General features: G+C 35.2%; 1 protein-coding gene and 1 long non-coding RNA gene across 2 annotated transcripts in view; one reads left to right on the top strand and one right to left on the bottom strand.

Moving 5' to 3' along the window:
• Positions 1 to 13701: 13701 nt before the first annotated feature.
• LOC118763947 lies at positions 13702 to 20351 on the bottom strand. Its single transcript, XR_004999719.1, has 3 exons — positions 20201 to 20351; positions 16934 to 17144; positions 13702 to 13752 (listed from the first exon to the last, which is right to left on the bottom strand). It is a non-coding gene; the product is annotated as an uncharacterized LOC118763947 (long non-coding RNA).
• LOC115212762 (probable helicase with zinc finger domain) overlaps positions 16091 to 27795 on the top strand; it is a 114023-nt gene continuing 102318 nt past the window's right edge. The window contains exon 1 of the mRNA XM_029781432.2: positions 16091 to 16242. The gene's annotated coding sequence lies outside the window, so the exon portion shown is untranslated. The remainder of the gene's footprint in view (positions 16243 to 27795) is intronic.

The following is a 27795-nucleotide window of genomic DNA, read 5'->3' as shown; positions in this document are numbered from 1 at the left end:
GCTCTAGATTGCTTATGGGTTAACTTGTATTAGCCAAGCATGTGTTTTTCACTGGCACAAGAGGCCAGGCAAAGCAAGTCCACCAAGTAGTACATGATGATCCCTCTTTTGGTAGGAAGTGCATCATCTACATCTAGGTTCCCTCCGGTCAGATGATCAACAAAGAGTGCCTTGTGGAGGTTTTCAGGGAGATTAAGAAAAGATTTCATCACAAAAGGCCTGAACTCTTCCTCTTGGGTTGGTGGCACCTGTGCCAGTCCACAATTCCATCCTGGTAACCGACTACTAGACTGGGATGGGGCATCAAAACTGTCCCTTACCCTCTCTACAGCCCAGACCTTGTTCCCTGTGACTTTTGGTTGTTCCCCAAGCTGGAGAACCTCAGAAACAGTTGTTTGAAGACATTCAGAAGATGAAGGAAGTTGTGACAAGGGTCCTGGGCACATTCACTTTGGAGGACTTCCATGGGACCTTCACAGAGTGGCTGGGGTGCTACAGCAAAGGATCCTACTTTGAAGAAGATTAGAATTGTGTATTTCTCTGAAATTAATAAATGCCTCTCTCGAAAAAGTCTGAAAACTTCTGGAATTCTCCTTGAATTACATTTGACAAAGTAATCTGAATGCTAAAGGGTTAAGTATCTACTTTGCATTTGATTCTTTTTTATGTGGACCCACCTGAGATTACCTTTGGTTCTATAATACAGGACATATGGTGTAGTGATTAAGAGTGTGAGCTACTAACCCCAAGATTCCAAATTCGATTCCAGGCAGTGACCTGAATAAGAATAATACTCTCTTTTACTTGTTTCAGTCATTTGACTGCAGCCATGCTGGAGCACCGCCTTTAGTCGAGCAAATCGACCCCAGGACTTATTCTTTGTAAGCCTAGTACTTATTCTATTGGTCTCTTTTTTCCGAACTGCTAAGTTACAGGGACATAAACACACCAGCATCAGTTGTCAAGCGATGTTGGGAGAACAAACACAGACATACAAAAATATACACATATATATATATATATATATATATATATATATACATATATACGACAGGCTTCTTTCAGTTTCTGTCTAACAGATCCACTCACAAGACTTTGGTCAGCCTGAGGTTATAGTATAAGACACTTGCCCAAGTGTCTGGATTGAACCCAGAACCATGTGATTAGGAAGCAACCTTCTTACCACATAGCCACTCCTGCACCTGTGTGATAGATTATGTAGGAACCTGACACTGTCTTGTTGCCACAAAAATGATGCAATAAGATATAGATCAGACCACATTAATGGGTCCTGAGGAACTAATATGAACTACCATAAATTATCCAGGTGAGTTACAGAAAGAAATATGAAAGTGAAGATAATATGGTACGTAGAATGTGAAACTGGGAAAAATTTTAGAGTACTGCTGTCTTTTGGTAATGCAAGAAGCTCTTTCGGTGATCTCACTAGTGCCAGTGGCATAAGAAAAGCACTCACTACATACTGTAAAGTGTTTGATGTTAGGAAAGGCATCCAGCCTTAGAAACCATACTAAAGCTGACCGGAAACACAATGTAGCCCTGTATCTCACCAGATCCTGTCAAACCATTCAACCCATGCTAATATGGAAGACAGACATTAAATGATGATGATGATAAATGTATATCTATAAAACTGGAATTTGAAGAGTCCTCAACTGAATAAAGAAAATCAAATGGCATATATTCAATGTCTAATGTTAACTTACAAATTCTTTTTTTTTTTTTTTTAAATCAAACGAAAGGAATCGAGAAATTTCCTGAACATAAGAGGCACTGGCAGATTTCTGCATTGTCAAAGATGTCACCTAATATTGATTGATAATAAAGGTGCTATGAATTGGTGATGATAAATAACCATGGTAGTGATACAACAAGAGAAACTTTGGAAACCCTAGAAGTGATTGAATATGAGATTCTAGGTCACGACAGTGAGATGCAAATGGTTAGGTATGAAAATGCTTGATCATGCAACCAGATGACATGACACTGGACTGGATCAAGGGATGTGAGGAGGGGGTAAATGGTTATTTGGAGAATGTTAGGCCTCATACTGTGAACAACATTTATTTGAGATATATGATATGCAAAGGGCTAGATATGAGAATGTTCTGTGTCAGATACATAGGGAGAAATGTCATACTAGAAATAGCAGCCAAATATCTCTCCTGTCACACTTAAAAATGGAAGGTGGTGTATGTAACCAGCAAAATATAGTCCTAAATACATTATGGGTATGATTATGGCTTCAGCATCTTTGATCATAGGTCTACTGAATGAGGGCTCACTAGGACGAAACTACAACATGGAGAAATGTGTTACAGACTAATATAATCTACAATAGAAACAAGTAATAATAATCCTTTCTTATTTCTTTACTACCCACAAGCGGCTAAACATAGAGGAGACAAACAAGGACAGACAATGGGATTAAGTCAATTACATCGACTCCAGTGCATAACTGGTACTTAATTTATCAACCCTGAAAGGATGAAAAGCAAAGTCGACCTCGGCGGAATTTGAACTCAAAAAGTAAAGACAGACGAAATACCGCTGGGCATTTCGCCTGGCGTGCTAATGTTTCTGCCAGCTTGCCACCTTATAATAATCCTTTCTACTATAGGCACAAAGTCTGAAATTTGGCGGGAGAGGACTAGTCGATTATGTTGACCCCGGTGTTTCACTGGTACTTAATTTATCATTCCTGAAAGGATGAAAGGTAAAGTTGACCTCAATGGAATTTGATCTCAGAATATAATGACAAGCAAAATAACACTAAGCACTTCATCCAGCATGCCACCTTAATAATAATAAAATGAGGAATATGGATACTGATTTTTAACTTTTGCTTTGTGTTCTTAAATAAAAATAAATAAATGAATAAATAAAGCAGAACTAACGAAGATGGCTTCACAGTTTTATGCTAAAATACAGTGATTTTCATCCAGCCTACCAACCACATGATGATGATGATGATGATATTATTGTATACAGTGCTTAGGTGCACTACAACTTGTCAAAAGTGCATATAAAGCATATGCAGTAATGTACAAATGTCTGGAAAGTGAACAGTGTATGAGTCAGATACATGCTTACATGTGTATGGAGGGGAGAAAATCAGGTGTAGTGTTGGCAAATCTCAGGAAGCATGGAAGTTTTGAAGGATGCAGTGCTCTGACAACTAACAACTGATGCTGGCAGTTTGTTCCATACTTCAGCAACTCTTAGTGTAAAAAAATGTTTCCAAAAGTCATGGGAGCTGTGCTGTTTTCTTACTTTGTAAACATGTCCATGGGTGTTAAACAGGCAGAGTTTGAAAAGGTACTCAGAGTAATTGTTAGTAAAATGGTTAATAATTTTATGGGTGTCTGCCAAGTCAGCTGCCAGACGTCAGAGTTTCAATGTATCCATGCCCAGGGAAGTAAGGCATTCAGAATATGGCAAATGCCTGATGGAGGGTATTCTCTTGGTTGCACATCGCTGAATGGTTTCCAGTCGATTAATATCCTGGGCAAGATAGGGGTTCCAGACCAGTGATGCAAATTCCAGGTGAGGCTGCACCATAGCTATATAAAACCCCGGAGAGTGGCTCACAAAGGACTTGGTAAGTGATGTCAAGACACTCTCAGCCTTCTTGACAATTTTAGCAATGTGTTTTGTCCAACGCAAATAGCTGTCAACAATAATGACCAGGTCACGTTCACAAGAAGACTTTTTGAGATTAGTGTTGTGGAGGAAGTAAGTAGACGCTGGGTTTTTCCCCCCAAAATGCATGGTGGTACATTTGTCCACAGCCAGCTTAAGTTGCCAGTCCACTGCAGCATTGTGTCCAGGTCTGATTGCAATAGAGATCTATAGTGTACAGGATCTGACCTCTTTATTTCGAGGTACAGCTTGATGTCATCTGCATATTTCAGCACTGTGGCATTCTTTAAGTTGGCATCTATGTCATTAACATATGCAACAAATAAAAGGGGACCAAAAACAGATCCCTGTGGTACACCAGATGTCATCTCATAGGGTGAAGAGTGCTGAACATTAAAACAATGATGGTGGTTGTGGTAATGCTGCTTCTCTAGCCAAGATGATCAGGATTTCATATTTTATTTGTTTTGGCTTGAAGAACATAAAAACATTTCCAATTCAGCCTACCTCCCCAAAATATTTACCAGCCTTTGCTGTAATATATAGGTTTTAAATATTCTAGCATTGCTATATAAATGTACATCCATTTCTACGAAAACAGTTTTCACTTAAACAAAAATAAATATATATATGTGTATAGTAAATGAGTTGAACAAATATGACTGTACATTCTATTCCCGGTTAATCTAGAATGGATTTCAGACAGACTATGACCACTCAGTTCAACGGTTATTGACCTTTCATATTAACCCAATATTTTGTCTTGTTCTCGTGCTCTCAGAACACAATGACAATAGCAAGCTAGACGTCAAGGGACATAACTGCGGCTGACTAATATAACAAAATATTCTTGGTTCTCAAGATCGGTTGGGATTGGGAGCTCTTGCTTGCTGACGACTTGGTTTTTTGGTGGTACCTGTAAAGAGTGTTGAGGCGGAAGTTCCAAACATGGAAGTCTAGTTAGGAGTTGAGGGGCCTAAAAGGGGAAATTAGCAGAAACAAGAGTTTGAGTAGAGGGGAAGGAAGAGAGGATCTTTATAGTATTAGGGGGTATCAGTGGAAGTTCCTTGGAGTGTGAGCAGTGGAGGCTTTGTAGCTTTGAAGACATGCAGAATAAAAGATCCCTTATTTGAAATATAAGTGTATTTTAACAATAGAAAGGATTTCCAGCAGTAAAATAATGCCTCAATTAGATATTTGTCTAACCTATGCTAGCAGAGAAAAGTAGACATAAATTTCACACACATGCACAACAGAATTTAATATAGATCAAACTAACATATAATGAGATATAACTTCAAGTTTCAGATAAGGCCAATCTTTCCACACTCATTAGATGAACGTGTTATATATATATATATATACATACATATATATATATTATATATATATATATATATATATATATATATATATGCTGGACAGAGCTAAAGACAGCTGTTGTGGAAGTCCTGTTTGCAAAGACTTTAATGAAGCTAAAAAAAGGGCTATTTTTAATACAAAAAATGTGTCATTATTAAGGAACAAAGAATTATTATTTCACATGCTAGAGGAAAGTTAGAAGGGAGAAAATTAAAAGTGTATGTGTAGAGAGATGAGGGGAGGAAGAGAGAAGTAACTGAAAAGAGAACTAAATGGTTTAATAGATGAATGAGTGTATGGAGGGTTGACTGTGAAAAGGGGGTGGGGAGGGTGTATTTGTGTTGACTTCCCTATGATGGCTTGGACCAGTATTTGAGAATGTACTTCTTCTCATCTAAACAATGTGTAAATATCTCCAATTTGGCATTTAAGTGCATCCTTAAATATTCATATTTTCTCCACTAAATACAGTTCACATCTACTAATATTGGAGGAAGACTTGCAATTTTCTAACAACCTTAATTTGGTGTCATAGTTTGTGGCTTTCTCTTCAAGCCACCATATGTGCTTTGCCAGAGCTATAATGTTCTGTTTCTCAAAACATCTGAAGAATGTGGCATGGTTATGTAAGCATTTCTTAAAGGAGCTGACTGTCAATTTCATTTAGCACTTTACAGATAGGTCATTTGGCATTCCAAGCTTGATTTCTGCCTCATACACAATATCTGTCTAAATTAAAGTGTAATGATATTTTCTTGATATGCACAGTCCTTGTATATATTTGGAGGATATTTTAGAAGTCCTCATTTATGGAGTCAGTGCAGATTTTGGCATGAGAAACATAAGTAGTATGTTAAAAATGCTTGGATACAAAAAGTGAGGGAAGGATGAGAGGTAACATCATCTGATTAAGGGGATGGTATGTAGGTTATTGATGCTTTGAAGGAAAAGTATAGAGGAGGCGCAGGAAGAAACTTGTGGTAAGAAACTTGCTTCCCAAACACATGGTTCTGAGTCCAGACTCATTGCAGTGCACCTTGGGCAAGTGTCTTCTACTATAGTCTCAGGCCAACCAAAGCTTTGTGAGTGGATTTGGGAGATAGAAACTGAAAGAAGCCTATCATATATACCTCAGGACTTATTCTTTGTAAGCCTAGCTCTTATTCTTTCAGTCTCTTTTGCAAAACTGCTAAGTTACGGGGATGTAAACACACCAGCATCTGTTGCCAAGCAATGGTGGTGGGACAAATACAGACACAAATACATACATACATATATATATATATATGTATGTGTATCTGTATGTATATGTGTCTGTATTTGTCCCCGCCCCCATCGCTTGGTAACCAATGTTGGTGTGCTTACATCCCCATAAATTAGCAGTTCAGCAAAAGAGACCAATAGAATAATTACTAGGCTTACAAAGAATAAGTCCTGGGGTCGATTTGTTCGACTAAAGGCAGTGCATCAGCATGGCCACAGTCAAATGACTGAAACAAGTAAAAGAATCAAAGAAAGGATAGAACTAAACCCTGGCTCACACCAAATATCAGAGTTCATACAATGTGAATCAGAGTGCTCCAGTGCACATGTTGTAATTGTGTGATCTGACAGGAAATTGCAATCAAGTGGTAGAATGGAAGAATCCATTAAGGCAGCGAGCTGGCAGAAAAGTTAGCACACCGGGCGAAATGCTCAGCAGTATTTCATCTGCCACTACATTCTGAGTTCAAATTCCGCTGCGGTCAACTTTGCCTTTCATCCTTTCAGGATCGATTAAATAAGTACCAGTTATGCACTGAGGTCGATATAATCGACTTAATCCATTTGTCTGTCCTTGTTTGTCCCCTCTATGTTTAGCCCCTTGTAGGCAATAAAGAAACAAGAATGGAAGAATCCAGGAAATTGACAGAAATTTTTTTAGCAAGAGATCAAACGGAGTGAATGAAGTTTGATTGGTGAGAGAGATTGAGGAGTGTGATGCATGAAGGCATCCTTTATAATTCAATAGATGGTGTTGCAAGAATTGTAGTGCTGGGTAAAAGCCATCCAGTTTGCAGGAGTTAGAGATTTTTAGCTAGGCTTTGTATTTCTTGTTTTTGATTAAGCTTCAGAGCATTTCAGAGATACCTCTTGTCTTTGCTCTTCAGTTTTTTCTTTAAACAGAGATCTATCCCAATCAATGGAAACACATCATAGCATGTCCTATTCACATGCAGGAAACGATGTCTGATCCTTCCAAATACAAACTTACAACCCTAACTTCTAATGTCTCAGAAGTCAAAAAGGAGGTGGTTGTAGATAACCTGTGAGATAAGGAGACATATTGCAGTGTTTTCTTAGACTGGAGTGGGTAGGGCTCTCTCTCTCTCTTCAAGGTCTACAACTACGAGGCTTATTTATAGCTAGTCTAGATAATGTCGTGCCAGACCTGCACTACCTCATCAACAGAGACCTGGAAAGCACCCTTCAATATCTATCTGCATACCCCATCATTCATGCCCACTTGATACACCCATGTATCTCACCCTTATCTTCTCTGCTGTATCACATCCCTTAAATTCCAAACTAAACAAGTAGCCTAATTATTCCTCTCTAGGGCTACAACTCTCTAAAATTTCCTCCCTGTTCGTGCTTCTCCTACATACCTCAACTTTAAAACATATTCAAGCTGAACATCACTAGCCTCAATTTCACTAGTTTGCAAAGGTCATGGACACATTCCCCTTCCTTCTCCTCCTCCACCTTTGACTAACCAATTATAAACGAGTCAACGAAGGAGTCTTTACGCAGTTGCTTGACCTGCTTGGAATTACTGACAAATCTCTCAAATCACACATAACCATCTTAAAAAAAGGAAGGACCAAACTGATATATCACTCTAAGTCTTGTGTTGTATGACATCTTTAATTAGACGGTCTAGATCTTTAAAAAAAAAAAAAATGTTATTTAACTTATTTTAACTGTTATTTTTTAAAAATATATCTTTACATTCTTTATTTTTTCTTAACTTATCTGTTAAACTTTTCTTTTCCTGAAATAAACAGAAAATATTAAAAGCGCCTCTATTTAAATCACAATAATTCTATGTTAATAATTGCCAAAGAGTAAGACTCAATATATTTTATGTGAGAATTTTAAGTTTTAATAGTTTAATCAATGCATGAAGAAATGTTTTGAAAAATATTTATTAAATAAATTGAAACAATTTTTTTTATATGTAATAAATCTATGAAAGTTTAAGCTTTTGTTTAGTAAGTTTATATTTGTTTACTTCTTTTAAAAACATAATACGTACTTTTTCTTAGCAGGAAAAAAAAATAGTAAAAACAGCTGTACAGAAACGTCATTAGTGATATTTTGGGCCCTATTTCTGGCACATCCGTTTTAAAAACAAAGCAATTTAAATATCTTATCAAAGATAGTTGTAAACATCAAATACATCTAATTATCTTTCGTTAAACGTTATATTATGCATAATAAATAACATTAGCTATTGACATTCGATCTTGTTTAAATTAAAAATGAAACTTAGTAATATGTGTTAACGTTATATGTTAAAAGTACGGATGCCCAAAATTGCTTCTATGCTAAGCGATTATATGGAGCTATTCTGATTACATTTCATCATGGATGCAGATAGTTTCTTTAAAAGAGTAGCTCTTTAAAAGAGTAGCTGTAGGAACCTTGTAAGAAAAGTCAGGAAAACCTCTGTAAATTACTGATTTAATGAGTTTCTGTTTCCATTGCTTTATTAACTGAGCAAAACTTGATTTTTTTTCTTTACATGCACAATGCTATATAATATAAATTGCTGTCATTGTGTATAAGTCCTTGTCAGTCAGTGATCGACTCAAAATATTTGGTTAATAATTTTGACTATTATTTATGATATTAAATGAAACGTGACTTTATTCTTGTTCCTCTTCTAATCTTTAAATTTTACTCTATTGTCTTTAAAGTGAAGGAACATTAGCTTATATGTTTTAAGTAATGGTTTCAAAAAATCAGTTTGTGTCCTTGTATGCAAGTATTTACCTTCTAGAATAATTGATAAAATAAATATTTGTAGGTTCCATCTATATCTAGCAACTGGAACTTGTTTATGCAGCTACCCTCATCCGTACACATCACATAATTCCTGTGCAGTCTTCTCTCTTGCAAACTTGATCTGATGCCTCTTATGCCAAATTTTTCTCTCAATATTTTTGCACTTCTTGTACATGCTCACTGATCTTGCACATCCAGCAGAGTATACTAGCTTCATTTCTTTCTTAGTTCCTTACTACCCACAAGGGGCTAAATATAGAGGGGACAAACAAGGACAGACAAAGGGATTAAGTCGATTACATCAACTCCAGTGCATAGCTAGTACTTAATTTATCGACCCCGAAAGGATGAAAAGCAAAGTCGACCTCAGCGGAATTTGAACTCAGAACGTAGTGGCAGATGAAATAGCACTAAGCATTTCGCCTGGCATGCTAACATTTCTGCCAGCACACCGCCTTAAAAATTTCTTTCTAGTCTTTGTATGTCCTCTGCATTTAATGGTTTACTTTCCACTGTCATGTAGCATTGCTGATCTGTTGGTAACAAAAGCCTCTCTCTAAGAGTGGAAGGCAGATTGTATGATGCTTTTGTAAAAGCAGCAATATTACATGGTAGTGAAATGTGAGCTGTGAATGCAAAGAAAATTTAATAAAATAGGTCAAGTGTATTGGGATCATTCTGTAGAGTGAATGGTAGGAACAAAACTGGGATCTTAAAGTTAGAAGATAGCTGAGAAATTAGGTCAAGACATAAGAGCACTGAAGTAAATGTGTTATACTGTTTGGGTTTTACACCTTTCAATTTTGTGCTCGAATCCTATCAGGGTCTCACTAGGATCAAATGCTAGAAATTATTAAAGTGAAATTATAGGTGCAAGCAATAGTTGTGTGGTTAAGAAGGTTGCTTCCCAACCACATGGTTTCAGGTTCAGTCCCACTGTTTGACAACTTGAACAAGCACCTACTCTAGCCCCAAGTTGACTAAAGCCTTGTACTTGGTTTTGATAAATGGAAACTGAAAGAAACTCATTGTGTGTGTGTGGGTGTGTGTATATATATATATATATATAAATGGAACAAAAATGCAATAGAGGGCAACAGAACATCTGGACAGTGTAAAGGGCATCTGGTAACTTAACAGACAAAAGAAGGTCACGATTGACCCATCCTTTTTTCCTGTCCCTGTGATTGCTGTTTTTCCAGTCTGCTTTTGTATTGTCTATCTGTCCAGATGTTTTATTATCCTCTATTGCGTTTTTGTTCCATTTTTCATATTTATATATACATATAGTGGTATATGTACACTTTCGGCCACCTTATAGTAAATATATATATATACATACACACACACACACATGTATATAGATATATTGGTTGCTAAAACGCACATATCTGAATCGATCAAGGGTTAACCAATACATTGAGTGTAGCTCCTTTTTTCTTTATTGGATTCTTTCCCTGAACAAATGCCCAATTAATGATATTTGATATGAAAATTTAAATTAATTTAATTTAATTCCTCAACAGCTGTAGGAGCAAGGAATTTGATATTGTACAGAATTGAATATATTCAAATAAATTGATATCTATACATCTGTTTCTCTATTTTCTTTTTCTATTATATAAATAATTTACCCATATCCATCAATGAAAAACTAACATCTTTGGTTTTTCACTGATACACTGGATAAAACTGGCAAATTTGGATGCTGACATCCCTTTAAGAGGATTTTATATCCTTGATTTAATAGAATATATACTTTTTTACTCTTTTACTTGTTTCAGTCATTTGAGCAAATCGACCCCAGGACTTATTCTTTGTAAGCCTAGTACTTATTCTATCAGTCTCTTTTGCCAAACCGGTAAGTTATGGGGGCATAAACACACCAGTATCGGTTGTCAAGAGATGTTGGGGAGACAAACTCAGACACAGAAACATATATACACACACACACACATATATATATATATATATATATATATATATATATATATATATATATATATTATGTGAAATAGAAAGATGAATAATCTTGTAGTAGATTAATCAACAGTTTAACCGATACCTTAGTGGCAAAAATCACAGCAGTAAACAGCACGGTTGGAGGTACAACCATCTGGTGTTGCAACCGTGCGTTGGTGCGGATAATTGAAATTAAAACATTATTGGTGAATTGAAGAAATGGATCTGAACGCAGATTGAACAGAAATCGTTTTATTTCATTCTACACGTGTTTCGAAAGGCACAAATTACCAAAATCCGATTGAATAATGGGACCATATTGTGTCTTTCTCTTCAGGAAGAAAAAAGGAAATCCGTTGGAAAAACAAAAACAGAACAGAGGCGGAGCAAAAAACAAATCGAACTGTGCTCCTAAGAGCCCATGGCGAAAAGAGAAATTCGCCATGGGCTCTTAGGAGCACAGTTCGATTTGTTTTTTGCTCCGCCTCTGTTCTGTTTTTGTTTTTCCAACGGATTTCCTTTTTTCTTCCTGAAGAGAAAGACACAATATGGTCCCATTATTCAATCGGATTTTGGTAATTTGTGCCTTTCGAAACACGTGTAGAATGAAATAAAACGATTTCTGTTCAATCTGCGTTCAGCTCCATTTCTTCAATTCACCAATAATGTTTTATATATATATATATATATATATATATATATATATATATATATATATATGATGGACTTCTTTCAGTTTCCGTCTACCAAATCCACTCACAAGGCTTTGGTCAGACCGAGACTATATAGTAGAAGACACTTGCCCAAGGTGCCACGCAGTGGGACTGAACCCAGAACCATGTGGTTGGTAAGCAAGCTACTTACCACACTTTCATTCTTTTTTTTTCTTCTTTTATTTGTTTCAGTCATTTGGCTGCTGCTATGCTGGAGCACTGCCTTTCATTGAACAAATCCACCCCAGGACTTATTCTCTGTAAGCCTAGTACTTATTATATCCTTATTATATACTTATCATATCGGTCTCTTTTGCCGAACTGCTAAGTCACAGGGACATAAACACACCAACATTGGTTGTCAAGTGATAGTGGGGGGCCAGATGCACAAACATATACACACACATACATATATGTATATATATATAAATAGATGTGTGTATCTTTCCCTTGTTAACAATTAACATGAAAAATTTAACATACTCAGCCACATGATATATAGCCATCTATGTATTATCAGGCCGAAAATGTCGCTAGAAGCTAAGATCACCAAGCATAGATTGGCATATTTCGGTCATATTATGCGGAGAAAATCCCTGGAGAAGGACATCATTTTCAGAATGGTCAGTGGCAAGAGAAGAAGAGGCCGACCAAGAACCTGCTGGCTTGACACCATCAAGAGTGATACCGGAATGGACATAGACAATCTGAAAGAAGCGGCCCAGGATAGAACTGACTGGAGGACACTGATCCAACGAGTAACCGAGAGTCGACTTTGACTGAGTGGATAGATAGATAGATAGATGTATTATACTTAATGTATACTTACTATCAATAGGCCAGTTACTGCAGCATTTGTTTTGAGAGAATATCTGTTATGGATATGCTGTGTTAAGAATACCATAAGTATCAGGGGCAAATGAAACTTCATCTCCTAGCAGGCAGTAAGAACTAGATGCCTTTTCAACCTTTTGGGCCTTTTCCATGACGTGCACATGCAACCAGTTGCATGCTTAGATGAGAATTTATTGCCTCTGATACAGGAAAAAGTGAATGTAACAGTCACTGATGTTGCAAATAGCAATAACATCTTTTATCCAAGTACCTACAGGGCTCTTCATTTGACTCAACTGAAAAATTATGGAAAATCTTCCTAATTTGGATATGTTGTTTAACTCCACATCAGCTATGATCAAACAATTCTAGGATTCAAAAAGGCATTCTAGCCATACTCATCCAGTCTTTTTGGCTGTTTGGGGTGATTCAACTGCTATTTCTAGCTGGTAGCGTCGTTATGTAGAACAGCAGTTTCCTTTCAGGACTATAGCTACTGGTGTCAAAGGTTTTAAATTACAAAAAAAAAAAAAATTCAGAATTCACAAAACGTGTCAGAGTTCACATTCCCAACATAGAAGAGTGCAGAAATTGTGAAAATATACACTTATACATTCAGAGCAAAATCAATTTTCCTCTGGGGTTTATATCTTTTCTACTGGAAAAGATATATACTCTTTTACTTGTCATTTGACTGTGGCCATGTTGGAGCACTGCTTTTAGTCAAGCAAATCGAACCCAGGACTTATTCTTTGTAAGCCTAGTACTTATTCTATCGGTCTCTTTTGCCGAACTGCTAAGTTACGGGGACGTAAACACACCAGCATCGGTTGTCAAGTGATGTTGGGGGTACAAACACAGACACACAAGCATATACACACACATAAACATACACGACAGGCTTCTTTCAGTTTCTCTCTACCAAATCCACTCACAAGGCTTTGGTTGACCTGAGGCTATAGTAGAAGACACTTGCCCAAGGTGCCACACAGTGGGACTGGACCCGAAACCATGTAGTTGGTAAGCAAGCTACTTACCACACAGCCACTCCAGAAATGATGAAGGATGAAATAAATAACTCACATCAGTTGTTAAGCTGTCAGGGCACTACATCCTTCAAAACTTCCATCCTTCTCGAAATTTGCAAACAGTTGAGTGCAAATATTCTCTAAAGGAAAGATAAAGAGACCTGTTTGAAAGAAAGTAACCTAAATACCAAGGAAATTGAAAGATTTTAAAAATTCTGTTACCTCTGAAAGATTTAAAGATCTGGAAACTGTTCAGTGACGTGCAACCAGGAGAATATCCTCCATCAGGCATTTGTCATATTCTAAACGCCTTACTTCCCTGGGCATGGATACATTGAAACTCCGACATCTGGCAGCTGACTTGGCAGACACCCATAACATTATTAACCATCTTACTAACAATAATTCTGAGCACCTTTTCAAACTCCACCTGTCTAACACCCATGGACATGTCTACAAAGTCAGAAAACAGCACAGCTCCCATGGCTTTCGGAAACATTTTTTTACACTAAGAGTTGCTGATGCATGGAACAAACTGCTAGCATCAGTTGTTAGTTGTTGGAGCACTGCATCTTTTGAAACTTCCATGCTTCCTGAGATTTGCCAACACTACACCTGATTTTCTCCCCTCCATACACACACAAGCATGTATCTGACTCATACACTGTTCACTTTCCAGACATTTGTACATTATTGCATATGCTTTATATGCACCTTTGACAAGTTGTAGAGCACCTGAGAACTGTATACAATAATTACATTATTATTATTATTATTATCAACAGACCATCCCAAACTATTCATAGAAGTGTGTCACTGGCGTTATGGTGGGGGGGGGGTGATTTTGCTATCTCAAGTTAACTCTACTGTAATGAAGCAGTCCCATGGTACATAGGTAGGTAGCCAACCAAATTACTGGTTATGATCCACAGATTTAGTGATCGTTCCAGGTATATTACGCCTCCACCTAGCTGAGAACCATAATGCATGCCCAAACATGCAGTGGATAATCAAATGGAGTGCAGTGTTACTGTGTAACATATCATATCATATCATATATATATATATATATATATATATATATATATATATATATATCGTTTTTGAAGTCCACTTTTCCATGCTTGTATTGGTCAGATGGAATTTATTGGAGCAGATTTTCTATGGCCAGATACCCTTCTTGTCATCAACACTTATCTGTTTTCAAATGAGGTAATATTTTCTTCATGGCCAAATGTTTTCATAGAATATTGGAAATGAATGACACTGCTTGTATGATGGTGATGTTCGTTTACAATTATCACACAGTGTCAAGACAAAGAAACACTAACACACACACACACACACAATGGGCTTTTTTAAAGTTTCTGACTACCAAATCCACTCACAAAACTTTGGTTAACCTGGGGTTATAGTAGAAGACACTTGTTGAAGGTGCTGCATAGTGGGTCTGAACCCAAGACCATCTGGTTGCACCTATCACTATATAAAATTAATGGAAATGATACTCCTCCTCCTCATCGATTATAATCAAAGAAAATATAGGGGCCTGTGATCTCCATAGAGCTTTATGAAGATTTGTACAGATAAAGTTATCTGAGTTTTGTATTTTCTTTATATCAGCTGTTTGATTCATCCAGTGGAATTGGTCAGAAAGCTTATTTGAAGAATTAACTGAAATTACTTTGCATTAATAAAGAAAGAAATGCATATTTTACAACTGATCCCAATATATTGGTATCAAGGCTGGATTAAGATCAACTGATGAAGGCTAAACACAGCCTAACAAAGTTGCCGATGCAAATCCTTCAATTTAGATACAAGTACTGAATGGGAAAAACATAGATTGAAAATCCAATTTTCTTTCAATCAATACACCTCAACTAAATATGAAATATCAATAAGCAAAATGAATAGATTTACTTATAATAACAGGAAAAAGATCCAAATTCTCAGCCTTTTTTAATTCTTAAAAAATGTCGATTTACCATTTGTGCCATGGTAAATCCAGCACTAGAAAAATAAAATCCATAGTACCATCCCCTTCCCTTGGTGCCCTAAGCACGTGCTTCTTTTGTTTAATGGTTTCTCTGGTCCTGATTGGAAATAATCATCGTATTGGATCCAGAAAAATAGCATCCAAAATTATTTTCGATTGATTGTAATCGTAGGTATGCTATTCTATGCTGGTTCTGTAATTTAAAATTAAATGAAAAGTGACAATAGGGAAGCTAATTATTGATTTTTGTTCTGTTGTTTAGCTTTCGTATTCGTAATAATTTCCCCGAAAATTACGTACGGAAACGTTTATTGAAATATAACGTTGAGCTAGTGTGAATAATAGTTTGAAAGGCAGTCCGCAATTACTTTTGAGTGAACTACAATACCATGAAGAGGAGAAAATGTCATTTTCATAAATATATGACCTGAAAGAGCTTCCGTATATATTTAATTGTTGGTGATGAGTTTACTTCCGCTGAAGCAGCACTCAGAACTGTGACGTCATCACATTATGGCGCAGGAAGTGTGAACAGGTGCCTGTTGTTATTCGATAAAAATGGTTCCCATCACATTTTTGGTTAATAATCTCTCTGGTTATCAGGTTTTTTTAAGGATTAACTATTGTCAAGGTTAGTCTAAAAGCTTTCTATTACTGTTGACTTTATGGATTTGTACTCTTGCGTAGAAATTTTTCATAAAAGGATGTTTTTTTTCAATGTCTGATTTCACTACCACACCACGTCAATACTAAAAAAGAAGAAAAAAAGAAAAGAAAAGGAAAATATTCTCTCTGTCTCTAAAATTGCCAATTTTCTGCTTAGAAAACATTTATTTGATTTTTAATTTTGATAATATGCACAAAGCTCCTTACTAACTCCACTCTTTATACTAAACTGAAATATGAATTTTACGTTGTTACAAAACACTGCTACATCTTAAACATTTTGACATTTTTATGCATCATCTTGCTACAATAATAACATAAAACACTTCTTTTGGTTAAATTTTTTGTTTAGATATTGAAATTTATATTATTGTTTATCATTCGGAATTTATTGCTTCTTGATGATAACTAGTATTAGAACTACTAGAATACATTTTAATAGAGAATGGTGCAATTTGTTATTAATGTATCTAACAACAGATTTGATTCATCAGATTTATTATTATTGACACAGATTTCTTTATATTCCATATTTACTATTCTTTTGTCCTTCTCACTTTTGTTGTAATACACGGACCAAAGTCGATATTATAAAATAAAACATAGTAAATAAAGCCCTATTTCTTTGTATGGTTTCTAACTTCATTGATACGTACCTTGTATTATCATCATTGATGGCTATTTTAAATATCAATTTATTAAATAGTTCAAAATCAAGATTGTTTTGATCCTGTCATGATTGCACTAAACTGAATTCAGTTCACACTGTAGTCAGCTTGTCTTTTCATCTCTCTAGAGTAGTGTTTTGTCAATCGACGGTATTCTTTCCCTGCAAAATTGGCCTTGTGCCTAGTCAAGAGAAATCATCTAGAGAAAAAAATAAAACCCAAAGAAATAGATAGCAGAAATGAAATCGTTCTGTGAATTTAACTTCGAAAAATTTTATTAAACAAATATTTTGATTCATCGCTAAATAAATTGTTTCTGAAATATTCCCTTCCATATTTTATGATCCAGGATTTTTTGGCATCTTAAACAGAACTAGTTACTTCCGCCTTCAGCTCACTGCTGGCATTACTGTGAATGGAGAAGTTTGCTTTGTTTTGTTTCAAGTTCGTAATAAAGACTCAGACACAAATCACATATTTGATTTGTTAACTAGATTTACGTTTTCCTCTTTTGTACTAAAGTAGTTTCTTGGTTAATTAATTTCTTCACGGTATATAATAGCAACATGTACAAGTCGATGTAATTCCCCTACTTTCTATAATTGAATAATTGTTTGTTATTGACAAATAAAGAAAATATTATTTTCATTATTATTAACCCTAAATAATAACTTTGTTATCACTTCTGTAAATTTCATTAATTTTTTTTTTTACTTGGAAACTGCTTTGGTGAATATTTTGTATATTTTTGTACTTTGGGTTGTTTTTGTTTATATGCTAAACTGAATTAGGTCAATAGTATATCTGTGTCAAAAAACTTCATTTTGGTGTTGTTTTTAACATTATATTTATCTTCTAAATTCCACGTGAAAGTGATGTATTATGTCTCGTAAAATACTTTATTACCTTTTCGATTATTTAAAGGTAAATGGCAATAGTTTGGGAGTAAGATTATGAATCTATTTTGTTTTTATTTTTCTGTAGTTAATACTAATTCGAGTCACAAATGTATTTTTGTGTTAATCCATTTACTAAGATTTTTTTGTTTTTCGCATTTTGAAGGAAATAAATGTTAGTTATTTGAGTAGAAGCTGAGCATTTTTTATAGTTCTTCTTCCTTTACAAAAATTGCCAAATACCAAAGGAAAAAATTACTTGATCTATTAAAATAGTTTACTCATTGCAATTACTCATCTTTAACCACAAAACTAGAAGTATTTGTATATGTTTGAGTATAGAAAGAAAATAAAGAGGTTCAAATTAGCGCAACCATATCCGAACCTTCTGCTATATTTTATAGGACATGAAGTATAAATTCTAAAGACAGAGAACAATCTTCCATCATAATTCGAAATTTTACATTGCCTCATGCTTTGCGATGCTCTGCAATTGAAAGCTAATTATATGCAGAACTGATCTACTCTGTTGGCATTTGTCTACCCCCATCATATTTACAAACAGTGACTCTATTTCTTTGTTGGTAATGCAAGCAGACTGTCATGTTTCCAAAGCCAATATATTTATTTATTCACACACAAAAAGAAAGAGTAATAGTGGTGGTGATAAATTAGGCTGTGCATCTTGTTGCTAGTTATTAACTTTTCAATCTTATTTCCTAAAATGTTCGTTCAAAATTTGATACATACATATATATATAAAAAAGACTATAAAAGCTTGATTTAAAGATGTATTTATTTATCTTTATTATTATTATTATTGGAAGAAAATCGTCTCTTCCATTGAAACAATCCCCACTATGTATATATATTCTAAGTATATATAAAATTTTTATACTTGAACGAGTTTTAGTTTATTACAGTCACTAATTTTATGTTGAATATACCTGGTGTTCCTCCCTCATTTTTTTAAGGACCTATTCATTGTTCACTTTCTGTGCATTCTATGTACTGTACATGCACTTTCGGCTACCTTTTCTGATGAGTTGTAGTGCACCTGAGCACTGTATACAATAAATTCTTCATCATCATTATTATATTTTTCTCGTGTATTTTGTTTTTGTTCGGTCAGTTTGGCTATTTTGGCTTTATATAGCATATTTTTAAACCATTGTGTAAACCGAGAAGTCGTTCATTCATTCATTACCTTCAAAAGCATTATTAATAAAGGGCTGTGCTGGACCAGACCAAGATTCTTAACTTTATCATTATTTTTAAAGGTTGTTTACAACTTTCCGATTATTTTCTTAATATCGTTTGAAAGACTTAAGTGAAAACAGAAAAAAAACATTAACTTCAAATTTTATTAATTTTATTGCTAAGATACCCTTTAAAACTATCATATCTACCTTTAGTTATTATATCAATATATATTGGCAACCAAAAAGGGGGTGGGTGTATATATTTTAAAAATTTCGCCTTGATTTCATTTTGGTTCTCTGATTCTATGAAATCCTTCTGCCCCCATTTTTTTTTTACGTCGGTGCTAATGTGCAACGAATATAATAAATAGGAACATTTTACCAAATAGTCTTCAAAAAGACTTGATCAAATTCTAACGTCTTACAATTAAGCCAGAATACTGCCCCCTTTTTTTTCTTTCATTGCTGACTAATAATACCATCACTATCATTATCATCAAATTATTAAATCAGGAATCACTTGGTCTCTTATTGTTTAGGGAAATGTTTTATTGGATACCATTAAATTTATCTTTATTGACAACAGTAGATAGAGTAGCGACCTCTCTATGATCACTCGATCTGCTGGAAATAGCAGCTAAATCTCTTTGTAAATACACCGTAAATGCCTTTAAAAATGGTACATTGGATAGTGTAGTCTTAAAAACACTATGGTTGACTAAAACGGATGGTTACAACGGGAACACTGTTGATCATACGTAGGCTGGTCCATGACGATCTCAAAACAGCATCTTAATATGAAAAAATATATTATTGTTTTAAAGGAATTTTTTCGAATATTAATTGATCGCTAGAGTTGATACAGACTTAAAATAAAACTTCTAATTAACTTTTTATTCTGAAATAAATTATAGGGTAAGGAGTTCCTCTTGACTAGGGAGCCTTGTAGTTGTAAAATGGAGTCAATCTTTTTTCATGAGTTAGGTCGTCAATTTATACAGCAATTAGTGAATTGCAAGTGATCTTGATTTGATTATTGTAGTTATTAAACCCTATGAGCTTGATTGGGCTGATCTACACTCCAACCATGACTATCCAGTTATTTGTATTTTGAGACATAACGTCATCTAGGACTATATTATTTAATTTGTTCTTACTCTTTTAAGACGATACGATGTTATCTGGCTGCTATTTCTCGCAGCTCAAGTGACTACATAAGAGGCTGTCTCTGAGCTGATTTGATAGTTATGACAGGTAACTTTGTAAAACAAGTATAGTCTTACTCTCGTATAAGAAACGTAAAATGCAATAGTGGAGGCAGTCCTCCCTTTGAAATGCTGCTACAACGAGGAATGGGGGTGGGTTGTCGGGAGAGGTTGGTTGTATTAATGGTGTTTCATTTTGAACTTCTTTTTGCAGCTCGGTGTTTTAGGAAGAATACATTTGTCAGGGAATGGAATTATAGAGGAGTACAGATCTGTGGAAGAAGGAATGATTGAAAAAATTATTTTGTACGGTGAGACATTAGGGTTAAAGAAAGAAAGCCAGAAGTGGGCTTGCAGTGTCTCAGAGAAGAGAAAAAAAAAATGCACGAGTTGAAATTAGCAGGAAGTGGTAGGCGGAGAACAGGAAAAAGGTTCAACCAATTTATCATGGTTATTTTTGGATAACTTTCTTATGGTATTTATTCTTTTCTACTCCAGGCACAAGGCCCGAAATTTTGGGCGAGGGGACCAGTCGATTAAATCGACCCTAGTACGCAACTGGTACTTAATTTATCGACTCTGAAAGGATGAAAGGCAAAGTCGACTCTTATGATATTTATTGAGTTGAATAAAATTGTATTAAAGATAATTTAAAAGTATTATTATTGACTCAGTAATGTAAAAAAAAAAAGTATCATTGTTATTGATTCAATATTTGTTTCCCAGCATTGCCTTAGATTTGGAGAGAAATTAATAAGATTAAAAAAAAAACAACCTTTTGAGATTTCTAGTCCTGGTCGAATTGCTAAACGTACACTATTTGACTGTTAAGATGCCACAACGTTATTTTAGGGTTATTTATTTATTCATCTATTAGTATAATATATATTAATTATAAAGCATTAAATCTGTAGTAACTCTGCTTGAACAAAATTTAAATTTCAAATCATTTTCAAAGACTATTTATATATCTGAAAGTTTTATTTTTTTAGATGAGCTACTGTTAAAATATTTTTTAAATGTTGTCCTAATGCTTTAGTAGAGTGACTTTAAAAAAATCTGTCACCTCCAAAACATATTCTTGAATAACAAATATTTACCACGATGTGACATTTGTATCCACTAACGGACAAAACTAAAATCCAGTGACATTCTTTTTATTTACATATTTCATAGAGATAGATTTATCAGGAAGAAGTGACTGTCCATGATCTTCTCAAAGCATCTGAAACTTGTCAGATTTATTATAACATCAGTTTTCTGAAACAACAACATACTCCATTGTTTCTTCATTAGAACATAACCCAGCAAACTACTGTATGATGTATGAAAGCATTTGGATTCATAATATTCTGTGTATTTGCAAAGAAGCTTATTGATAAATTCACTTTGCAACAGTATTGTCTTGGGTTCTATTCTGTGGCATGCTACCTTGGCCAAGTGTCTCCTACCATCATTTCAGATGGTTAATACTTTGGGAATAGAATTTGGTAGGCAGAAGTTGTGTGGTTGTTTGCTGTGTACACACACACATCATATTTTAACATCTGTTTTCTGTACTGGCATAATTTGGGGCAAGTTGACAGAATCAAACAGGTCAGAGGTCAGATACTGGAGCATTGTGCTCCATATCTGCTTTGGCATAGTTTCTATGGCTGGATATTCTTCTTAATACCATTCATTATATATAGTGTACTGTGTGCTTTTCTGCATTGCATCAGCAATAACCATGTAAATTGCAAACTAAGATCCTCATCGATTGAGTGGACAACTTAGTCTTGTGATCTCATTAGTGTTGGGGCCATGAATAAATTGATGAGAAAGAATGAAATGGGGCTTTCAAACGAAGTTTCTTGTGATATTTGTTCTGACAGAGTTGCACAGACAAACCTGTAATCATAAAATGTGATATATACATACATAAAGAAGAATGAGATATGATCTGATAAGTTCAGGAGAGAAGAACTGTGATTTGATATAAAATATCAAATGAAAGAATGGTAGAACATTTGTGATTGGAAATTACAGTACAATTTGGAATGAAGTTTTTATTACAGACAAATAACCAAAATAAGAAGTTAGAATAGTCAAAGAGGTGGTGCACATCATGCTAAGATTCCCAATCAAGAAACCCAGAATAGACTGTTTTTAATGAATTGTGTTTAAATGTGCCAAAATTTCACAAAAAATTGTACTATAGGATTAGGGTTAAATGCTTATTCTCTGTATTAGAAATAAAGGTTTTAATTTTAAACTCAGTATCTTGAGATCAGCCTTCATACCAGTTCTTCTTTTATCTTTCTTGGTCTTCCATTTCTTTAGGCTCCTTCCACTTGGTTTTCTTGAGGCTTCTTCACCCATCATCTTCCATATGCATCACATGTTTGCACCAGTGTAGTTTTCTTTCTTGTACACTTTATCTGATTCTTCTCATATTCAACGTTTCCTCTCAACTCATTTGAGTTCTGTCATTCATGCATGTTAAGATTACATATCCAGCAGAAATTTTCAGCCTCTTTCTGACCTTCACACCACTTCTACATTCAGTGGACCTGGATCACCTATGCAATACCACACTGTATACAAGCATCATACAATCTAACCCTTCACTTTGATTAGAGAAGCCCTTTGTTGCCAATAGGGGTAATAGTGCCCTGAACTTCATTATTAACAATGACATGCAAATCTATAATTGTCCTAATGTTAAAGAACCGTGTTGAATCTTGTTATTACATCATAGATTTCAGTTACATAGGTATACCAGCAATAATTTTGCATTTTTAGATATAAAAACCAATCCCTTTAATAAGTCAATTTATCATCATTCTGTCTCTCAGTTTGATCTTTTAGTTACATCTCATTTTTACCATCCATTTTTTTCACTAATGCACAACATTGTACATCTGACCTAAGCAATAACCATAATGATTGTCTTCTCTTGTCAGATGATAGCTGTCTCACCTTCAACCTGGTTGTTCTGATTTACTTTCATCCTTGCATGTTTGTTGATATTACTTTTCACATTTTGCCATGCATCCACAGCTGTAGGGCTTTACCAAAACAAAACAGGTCACGAAATGAAATGATTGTGGGATGTCTGTGTGTCATTAGATTTAAGAAAGAAAAGCTTGTGCAACACATTTGTCTCTCTCTCGATCACCATAGTCAATTCCAGTGACAAGCATTGCAAGATGACTGATACTATTTTGACTGCAAGTTTTATGTCAGAGTATCTTTCTCCTAGAAGAGCTGCCTTCCCCATGTCTTTGTCAAATATAACCCTTGTATATAGAACACTGTGTACAGGATATGGCATACTGTGTACAGCATATAGTATGAGCCAATAAGGGAGGTTCTGTGTGGTCTTTGTATTGATAGAAATAGTATTGAAATCTCCAGTAACTCATACTGTCTTAAAAAAAAGGGCATTGGGTTGGGAACACATGCTTGAAAAATGATGAGATAATCTAAACCGAAATGTCTTTGATCATAGGTTTGTTTGATCAATGCTGACCTGGGGTTTAACAGCAACAACATCCTGTTCAGAGAATTCTTTTGTAACATTGTGGACGTTTTTGTTTTCCCCTGGTTCTCATCTTGGGTATAATTTTCCTTTGAATTTCCTGATTCATTCATAAAATTATAAGAGCAGTGATAATTTATGCTATGATGTCCTTCCTGCTGCCAATCCTACTGATATGAGGAAAATCTCTTTGTCACAAACGACATTTTTTCTGTTCATTTTGCACTCATGATACAATTTCAAGTATGTCCTACCTCCAGTCTCGTTCAGGTCAAGTGTCAGAACCTCTATTGACCAATCAGATCAGACAATGAACTTTTGCCCTTGACTGTTCCTGATATTCAGTGCATGTGATGTGAGTAATTAACTTGAGATCCAGCCATACCTCCTCTGATTGCAATACCTATACAATTCAGTGTATATCTACTCATCTCTTATACTAAATATAACAATTATGCTAAAGATAACAATTATTTTGAGACTAATAGATTTTAGAGATATCCCACTATTGTTAGCCCCTTTCCTGTTTCAGCTTTTCACAGCAACCTAATTGACTACATATAAAATGAACTAACAATGGAGCCTTTAAGTGGTTGTTAAAGCTTCTTGAAATGGCAGTCAAATCTCAAATCACATCCTACTGCTTGAAAAGAACACATCGAGTATTGTAGTTCTATACAACCATAAAAAGGCAGGATGGTTATGGTGGAATGTCTTTGATCATGTTTCATAGAATGTGATTGACTTGGGTTAAGCACCTACAAATATGTATTACAGTTGCTATAAAATAATAATAATAATTATTATTTTTATTATTAGTAGTAGCAGTATTAAGATGTCACACAATATCCAATATTGTGATGTAGATTGAAGATATTGTGTGTACTGTCTGTCAAATCACAACAAGGACCTCAGTCAGACAGTACTTTATGCAGTATGATGCATTCAGTTCCAAGTAAGGCTGATTTTTGCAAAACAACAAGGTAGGGTTTTTCTAAAATGTCCAGATGTTTCTTCAGGTTGAGTAGTATTAAACCCAATACTCCGATGATAACAGGAACAGCCATTATGTTTGACTCTTACAGCTGCTACATCTTGGCAGTCTCAACTTTCAGGTCACCGTATTTGTCGACCTCCTATCTTTCTTTCATGATAATATGTTGATCTTCTAGCACTACCACATTGATTATTAGGCACACTTGCTTGCTTATTATTATTTAGATGGCAAGCTGGCAGAATTGGTGGCATTTTGTCTGTCCTTACATTCTAAATTCGAATTCCATCAAGGTTGACTTTGCCTTTCAGTCTTGATGAAATAAGTACCAGTTACGCATTAGGGTCGATGTAACAACTTGCCTCCTCCCCCAGAATTTCAGGCCTTGTGCCTATAGTTGAAAGGATTATAATTATTGTTATTTAGGCGGTGAGCTGGCAGAAACGTAGCATGCTGGACAAAATGCTTAGCAGTATTTCATCTGCTGTTACGTTCTGAGTTCAAATTCCACCAAGGTCGACTTTGTCTTTCATCCTTTCGGGGTCAATAAATTAAGTGCCAGTTATGCACTGGGGTTGATGTTATCGATTTAATCCCTTTGTCTGTCTTTGTTTGTCCCCTCTATATTTAGCCCCTTGTAGGCAATAAAGAAATAAGATGGCTGACTTATTAGCATGTTGGATAAAATGCTTAATGGCATTTCATCTGTCTTTATTTTCTGAGATCAAATTCCCCTGAGGTCAACTTTACCTTTTATCCCTTCAGGTTGATAAAGTACCAGTCATATAAAAACTTAATTCCTCTAATAAGTCAATTTATCATCATTCTGTCTCTCAGTTTGATCTTTTAGTTACATCTCATTTTTACCATCCATTTTTTTCACTAATGCACAACATTGTATATCTGACCTAAGCAGTAAACATAATGATTGTCTTCTCTTGTCAGATGATAGCTGTCTCACCTTCAACCTGGTTGTTCTGATTTACTTTCATCCTTGCATGTTTGTTGATATTACTTTTCACATTTTGCCATGCATCCACTACTGTAGGGCTTTACAAAAAACAAAACAGATCACGAAATGAAATGATTGTGGGATGTCTGTGTATCATTAGATTTAAGGAAGAAAAGCTTGTACAACACATTTGTCTCTCTCTTGACCACATAGTCAGTTCCAGTGACAAGCATTGCAAGATGACTGATACTATTTTGACTGCAAGTTTTATGTCATAGTATCTTTCTCCTAGAAGAGCTGCCTTCTCCATGTCTTTTCTTCATGATAATATGTTGATGTAATCATTTAGCCCCCTCACTAAAAATCTGGGGCCTTATTCCTATAGTAGAAAGAATTATTATATAATGGAAGCTAGCAGAATTGAAAGGGTACTGGGCAAAATGCTAGGTGTTATTTAGTTACATCAATTTATGTTCTGAGTTCAAATCCCATCAGGATCAGTTTTGCCTTTCATCACCCCAATTGTTGGAGTCAGTATAATCAACAATACCTTCCTTTGAGCTTCTGTTAGAAATCATTATTTTCATTTATTCCAAGCAGGAGCATCTTTTGTTTTTCTAGGCCCTTTTGTACTGGCAAGGTAAAACATTGACATTCCTCTTCAATTTCTGTAAACACTGTTTCTTACTTGCTTGTATTTGTTATGTTCATCCAGGATGGGTTTAGCTGGTTTCAGTCAGTGAATCCATAGCATCTCAAACAGAAACTAACCATGCTTGGGGGATCATGGACATCAGATGGGATCATCACCAACCAATAGTGATTCTACTGATGGGCGCCATACATGTGAGGACAAGATATTGATTTAAGATTCAGATTGATCCCAACTTGTGCACTTTTTCAGCTGTCCACTTCACTGGGAAGGGATCTAATGTGACAGGATTGCAGATGATCTTATCGTGTGGATAAAGGAGTGCATGGCCAAAACTAACAGTGGCACTTCTTGAGCAGGATTATTTCAATACAAAACTGGTATTTAATTTATTGATTGCAAAAGGATGGAAGGTAAAGTTGATCATGGTAGTATTTGAACCTGAGAGTACAGAGAACAGTAACAAGTACCAGAAGGCCATCTATCTAATACTTTAACAACTTGGTTGATTTACTGACACATACACAGGATATGATATAGGACATTTACGATCACTGATCTCAATCAGAGAAGGAATGGGACCTCTAGTAGAACTTGAACCTTGTATCTCTTGTTGGTGACTGTGTTAGCATTATGCCTCAGAATGGATACCTTACACAACCTGTCAAAATACACTTTATAAATATTTTACTCATATAAATTAACAACTCTCATTCACTATGTATTGCATGGGAATCAATAAATAATCTTGTGGTTTAACCCTCCTATAAATAGGTTATGCTGCTATTGTCATGTCATAATTTCCTCACTACAACAGACATGTATATGCATAGTATAAAATCTCCAATTACTTGAAATCTAACAAAACACTGATTCTGACATTGTTCTCTCCATAACCTTAAATATATTCAGTTGACACTGCCTCTTAAAATATAGTGCTTTATGTAAAAAAAATTATCATTTACTATTCATATTGGTATGGGTTAGATAGTTTGACAGGATCTGATGGGCCCAGTGACTGCATTGCACTCCACTGTCTGTTCTGGTATGGTTTCTACAGCTGAATGTCCGTCCTAATACTGACCTCTTGACAGCATGTACTGGGCACATTTCTTTTTGTACTACCAGCACTAGTGAAGCTGTAATGCAGCTTGCAAGACCATGAACCCCAAGAGGGGAGATGGAACTTTTTTTATGCTAGGAGAATAAGGAGTAAGAGAAGGGTAAAGTATGATTGAAAAAGGGCTAGAGCAAAACAGGTTTCTTGCTGTAGAGAAGCTACATGACTACTCACATTTTAGAAGAGAGTGTGAGGTGGGGGGAGGCTAAAAAACAACAACAAAAAATCATGTATTCAATGCTTTTACTCTAAACTACTATATAATGCTATTAAGTAAATGTCAAAGCTTTGGTGTGTAAGTTGTAG

Source organism: Octopus sinensis, linkage group LG6 (assembly GCF_006345805.1).
Source record: "Octopus sinensis linkage group LG6, ASM634580v1, whole genome shotgun sequence".
NCBI lineage: Eukaryota > Metazoa > Mollusca > Cephalopoda > Octopoda > Octopodidae > Octopus > Octopus sinensis.
The sequence above is the reverse complement of the archived record's forward strand: the minus strand, read 5'-3'. Positions and strand labels throughout refer to the sequence as shown.